The sequence below is a fragment of the Sinohyriopsis cumingii genome, chromosome 15 (genome assembly GCF_028554795.1).
Source record: "Sinohyriopsis cumingii isolate HCF-2022 chromosome 15, ASM2855479v2, whole genome shotgun sequence".
Lineage (NCBI taxonomy): Eukaryota > Metazoa > Mollusca > Bivalvia > Unionida > Unionidae > Sinohyriopsis > Sinohyriopsis cumingii.
The window spans coordinates 63,033,795-63,040,639 of NC_142975.1; positions in this window are offsets into that span (position 1 = coordinate 63,033,795).

Genomic DNA, 6,845 nt, shown 5'->3' on the forward strand with positions numbered 1-6,845 from the left:
ACCAACTTTTCTATTTTGCATTTTCACCCATTTATATTGGCACAGATCTATTTAGACTGATAAAAATTTATCAACTGATATCAAACGTGTCAAAATCGTTCTTTGCGATTGGTATGACTTATTCGCCCATATGGAAAACTTTCGTATAGGTCAGATGTAGGTACACGGAAAGACAGATAAAGACGTGCTTAATAAGATACATACACATATTTTATAATTATGTACAGCTTTAATTCTATGCTTCAGATCTATAGTATTAGCATGGAAGTATGTGCTACCATCGCAGAACGGGAACGGTATATGAACGTAGCAAGGATATGAAGATCAGTAAAGTCGAACCCAATATTCAGTAAAAAGTACACTTTTTTGTATTCTGCATGTTCACACATGTCTGTTGGCGCAGATCGAGTTAGACAGATGAGAAACCTATATATTAATATGAAATTTGTCAAAATCGGTGTTTATTTACTATTGGTATGACTTATTCGTGTATATCGAAACCGTTCGTAGAGGAAGGCATTGGGCGCACGAACATACATTATGAAGACGTACTTAATAAGAAGATACATAAACATATTATTTACTGTTGTACAGCTTTAATTATATGCTTCAAATCTATAGTATTAGCATCCAAGTAGGTGCTACCATCCCTAAACGGGAAGGACGGAAGCATCAAGGATACGAAGATCGGTAAAGTCGCAAGCGACAATGAGTCACCAATAGCAACTTTTTTATTATTCATTTTCACACATTTTTTTTAATTATTATTATTTTTTTTTTTTTTTTGTACAGATCGATTTAAAATGATGAGAAACCTATAAATTGATATCATATATGTCGAAATCGGTGGTTGTTTACGATTGGTACAACTTATTTACCTATATGGAACATGTTCGTGTAGGAAGGCATTTTGGCGCACGGAAAGACAAATGAAGACGTATTTAATAAGACATATAAACATGTTATGCTGTTGTTTAGTTTTAATTTTATGCTTCAAATCAGTAGTCAGCATCGAAGTATGTTGTAAACTTCCCCTCCCCTTAGTATGCAACTGCAAGCACACTTTGTCAAATGCTAAAAGGCACTAACTTTCTTGAAAATTATAATAATCAAAAAAATTCCGGATTCGTATATTATAACGTTATAATGCGCTTTCATTTTCCGTCAGGTAGGTCTCCAGGTCGAGTTGTTATGAACAACAGGAAACAGTATCGTACATTCTTTGCTAAGCGATCGCTCAGGTGGTGCAGTGTCTGTACAGAGCGTCCGCCTTGGATGCGAGAGGTCGCGGATTCAAACCCCTGCCGAATCATACTAAAGACATAAAAATGGTACTAGCAGCTGCCTCTTTTGGTGCCCATCATTAAGATATTGGTGTGAGGATAATGTGATTGGGTGGGACAAAATGCTGTATGTTTGTGGCATGATGCCACATTGCTAGACATCATTATAAACTGTCACAATGCAGACATGGTAGCGATATGATTGCATTTTTTTTTTAAAGCTACGTTAAAAATGACACACACACACACACACACACACACACACACACACACTTTGCTTGGTTATTTGCTATTTGAAGAGATGGAATATTGTTCATATTTCAACCGCTTTTTATTAATGATCATCGATGTGACCAACATATACGATAATAATACTCCCGATGATGATGATGATGGTTGTTGTTCTGATTTCTGTATTACTACTGCTCCATGGGTATATTATATATCGAACTTGAAAACAGAAGCACTACCAGCAATAAAGCAGCTTTGAAAACAAATCGCACTTAATTGATATCAATATATATTGACATCAAAATGAACGTCAAATGCTCTGTGCAACTGTATCGAAATGAACTATTACATGCTGGTTTTTTTTTCTTTCTTTTTTTTGGACAGTTTTAGACCGAAAAAAGTAGTACTTCAAGGCTCTGTCTATGGTATAAATATGTTCATGTACACTTTTCCATTGTAACTTTAAGTGTATAGACTGCAAATACGATGAAGCACAAATCGAGGACGTCGAGTGTTAGCATTGGAACAATGTTACTACTTCGGTCGAGAAGGATAACGACCTATATATGTATTCCTGCCCACTACCATGTAGGATGTATCAAACTGTATATTACTCAAGCGCTCTTTGTCGAGCGTGCTGGTGTGTGTGTACAAAAAAAAATGGAATATAATAACTTTAACTGAAATATATACAATTAAATTCAATATAAAAGTGATGCGGCACCTGGGAGTAAAGCAAAAATGGAAGAAACAAATTTCCGGATCGCTACTATCAACAGCAATGGGATAGACAAAGCGAAAGCAGACAAAGTAGCCAAAGAAACAAACTTTGATGTAATAATGATACAAGAAACACACTATAGAATTAAGCCAGAGTTCAAAATTTTGGTAGAAGACAAACTTAACGCAATAAAGATATGCAACAATTTTGCAAATAATGATATTAGAGTTGATTGCAACAATAATATTTTTAAAAAGCTGGGAAAGGTTTGAGGAGGGGGGAATTTTTTTAATGACGGTTGCTACGTGTTAAAATGTTTAATTGGCATATTATAAATGTGTACATGCCAGCTAATAGAAATAAGAAACTAATTTTAAAGAAAACTTATATACCTACCTACAACAATATTCGATGGAAAAATCTAATCATAGGGGGAGATTTCAACTGGGTAACTATAAATTAAACCAGTCTAGCAGGATTGATAAATTTTACGGAAATTTTTATGATCCATTAATATATATTAATACTGCAATAACCAACCAAAAGCTATCAGACCATTTCATGCTCACTATTGACCTAAAAATGAAAAAAATAGAAAAATGTGGGCCAGGACTATGGAAACTAAATAATAAGATTTTAAATGACAAAGAATATGTCGAAATAATAATTAAAAAAAGAAATTGAAACCGTCAAAAATGAAGAAAATATTAATATAATAACTGATTGGGATGTTTTAAAAAACAAAATAAAAGGAATAAATATTCAGTACTCAAATAGAGGGCGGAAAAACCCCAGAAAAAAACAAACAAACACGAACTCAAATTAGAACTAAGCAAAACAACAAACGACGATGGAGAAAGAAAAAAAAAAAACGATTGACAGACAAAATTAAAATCGTTGAAGAAGACGAAAATCAGGGGAGAATAATAAGGGCGGGAAAATTTACAGAGATCTACAACGAGGCAAAAAACGTATATAAGCGAGAAGAATTTAGAAAAGGGGGTGATACAATTTTAAACAATATCAAAATAAACAATGTAACCCATACTGTAAAAGAAGATATCCTAAATAATATTTCCAAATATTATAAAGAACTATACACCACACACCACACAGAACATATACTTCAGCACAATCGACAGCTACTTAAAAAATGTCGACTGTGAGATGACATCAGCAGTACATAGAGACCAATGTGATGATGTCATCTCAGATGAAGAAATCACAAAAAGTATATCAACACTCACAAAAGTCACCAGAGAAAGATGGACTCATCGTGGAATTCTACCAAAAGTTCCACGGTGAACTGACGCCGATCTTAAACGCTTTGTATAATAATATAGCTTTAAGTAAAAATAAAATGACTAAATCTATGAGGGAGGGAGTTATCACAATTATATACAAAGGGAAAGGGAATAGAGACGAGATTAAAAACCGGAGGCCTATATCACTTTTAAACACGGACTATAAGATTTTAAGTAGGATTTTAACAAATACAGTAAAGGGTAGGATAAACAAGATAATTAATGTAAATCAAACTTGTGGGGGAGGGATATACAAAACAATATTTTAAACATTAAAACTACAATTAACTACATAAATGAAACTGGTATGATGAGTGCTATGGTACTCTTCGACCAGGAGAAAGCTTTCGACTGATTTGAACAAAACTGTATAAAGAATGTTTTTAAAAAATTTGGTTTCGGACCCAATTTCCAAAATGGACCAAAATCCTACACACTGGGATAATTAAACGGGAAATGCACGAAAGAATTTGAAATACAACGATCAGTGATACAAGGATGTCCACTATCAATGCTAGAATACGTAATGGCAATATAAATCCTACGTCACACGATAAGAAACAACCCAGATATACAAGCAGGGGCGTATTAACCATTAAGCAGACTAAGCACGTGCATAGGACACCAGGGCCAAAGGGGGCACCACAAAGTTGAGAAAAGGGTGAAAAGAAAGAAAGAAAAAAGAATGAAGATTTGTAAAAAAAACTGATACAACTAGTGCAAATTGATCATGATGTTCTGTTTCTTGATCATGGTACACCCTAGGGTTATCTTCTCAGGTGTACGTGGAAAAGAGGGGGGCACCAAGATTTGTCAGTGCTTAGGGCACCAGTGAGCCTTAATCCGCCCCTGATTATACAAGGCATACAAATACCAAACCTAAAACAGAATTAAAAAATGCTCTAACATGCATATGATTGCAACATCTTTATAAGAGAGGGGAAATGCTATAAGCGTCGGGTTCCAAAATAAACCACAACAAGCACGAAATCTTAAAAATAGTTAACTGGAGGGGCAACCACCCTGGATTATCGCCCCCCCCCCCACACACACTTACTGAGAGACACTGTAAAGGCTCTAGGGGTTTACTTTGGTAATAAAAAAAAGAAGCTGTAGAAAATTATGAACATATTATCAATAAAATAAGAGAAAATGTGAAAATCTGGCCATGGCGCCATTACCTATCATGGAGCGGGCCCAAGTGGCCAAGACTTATTTATACTCAAATATTAACTACATAATTAAATCCATAGATATGGATAAGATAATTTTAAACAAAACAGGCAACGAAATAATAGATTATATATGGAATCATAAAATGCATCATGTAAAAAAAGAGACATTATATAGGGCCAAAAGTAGAGGGGGCTTGGGGTTGCCGAGCCCTCTACTACTATAATTAACTAACATAATCAATAGATTAAAAAAAAAAAATGCACTCAGACCCGGCTACAGCGTGAGAAGCACCGTACATCTACTGGTTCGGCTTCACCTTGAGAAACCGACCAGAGATATACAAAAATAACAAATTAATATAAAAAAATCGAAGTGCCACGCAAACATATGAGAACTAATTTTAAAATATAGAGACAAAACAGATTTATGCAAAATTTAATAAGTAAAAGTCACGCTTGGATTAGGGAGGAGGTAACCAAAAATATAAAATGTAGAGTAGAGCAGGACAACTGAGGGGGTAAATTTGACAAAAAATTGGAAAAATTGGGGAAAATAAGATCTGTCAAAACACAAAGTATAATTTTTAAATACCTGCACAACACCTGGCTAACAGGCGAAGAAACAATCAAACATCGTATGCTGAGGATAATGCCGAAATGCCCTTTATGTAAAACAGCGAACTTCACCAAACTACATACGATTGTCCAATGTGATAAAACTAAACATAATAGGATAAAGTTAATAATGAAATTTGCAAAAAATATAAGTATAACAAAAATAACATTTTATTCATAAATTTAGACTACGAAAACAAAATCGTTCTAAAATGTATAGACTATATAGTAACTACGATGATATCCTGTGGACAGGTGATAAAGATTTTTAAATAAGATACGTGGTAAAAATAAGAATATTAACCACAACAAGAACTCAATACGTCTTACGACGAATAGATACTTACCGTCAGGTTGATATAACGCAATTGATGTTGGAATTAGGGGAGGGAGGAATAGGTATTACAGACCAAAGGGTCGCGTAGCGCAATTGCGAGCTGATGCCATACCCATACCCCCTCCTCGCACCCCACAACAGCCATATTTCAAAGAAAATTTCAAATTCTATTTCAAATATTTCAAAGAAACCCATATAACTTTTTTTTTTAAAAGAGAAAAGGGAAGAAAGGAAGAAAGAAAAAAATAAAAGAATTTTGTAATTTAATTTTTTTTCTTCTTTCTCTGAAAGAAAATTCTAAAGACATATATAGGAAGGGATACAGGGAAAATATAAGGGGGAAGTAAATGGCGATGACATCATGGGGCTAAGTCACAGGGCTCAGTGAAGTGCACAGGCCCATCATGAGTCTTTGAAAACACCCAATGTAGAACATAAACAGACAAAATAAAGACACAAATACATACTGTATAACACTTAGTTTAAAACCCTACTAACTTCTCCCGCACTGCATGGTTGACCACTATAGAATAATGTGGTCTCATAAATACGTTTGGATCTTTCAATAAAGCATAATCAGATAAACTAAATAAAGGAGGCCTAACGCGACCCAGGAAAAACACATAGAGAATAAAGAAGCGTGAACCTTGGATCGAGCGTAACCTACCTATCAACATCTTTAAAGACTATTATGAGGAACGACACATATTATCACTCGAATAATAAAATAGGAAATTATTTTTTTAAAACAAAATCTAAATAGTACACCATTCCATCGTCAAAATTAGAAAACCATAAAACAAATTAAAAGATACAATATAACATCATAAAGGAAGAAATACAACTGGGAAAGATATTTGATCTTTACTTGCTGTCTCAAACATAAAGAAAATATAGCATACACACAATATAACACCATTACATATAGCAAACACTGAGACCTAGGCGACATATAGCAAAGGTTACAAAACATTTCAAGGGAAGGAACTTCGAGCAAGGTGAGGGAAACCAGACTCGGACGAACAACCCTTTAGATAACACTATGGAAACATAAATACCCCATCAAAAATTCTAAAAACTAAATTTTTTATATAAAATTTTGTTTTAATAAAACGTAGAACACATCTGAGGGGGAAATACACAAATATAAAATACTTTTTATTTTTTTTTGGAAATGGG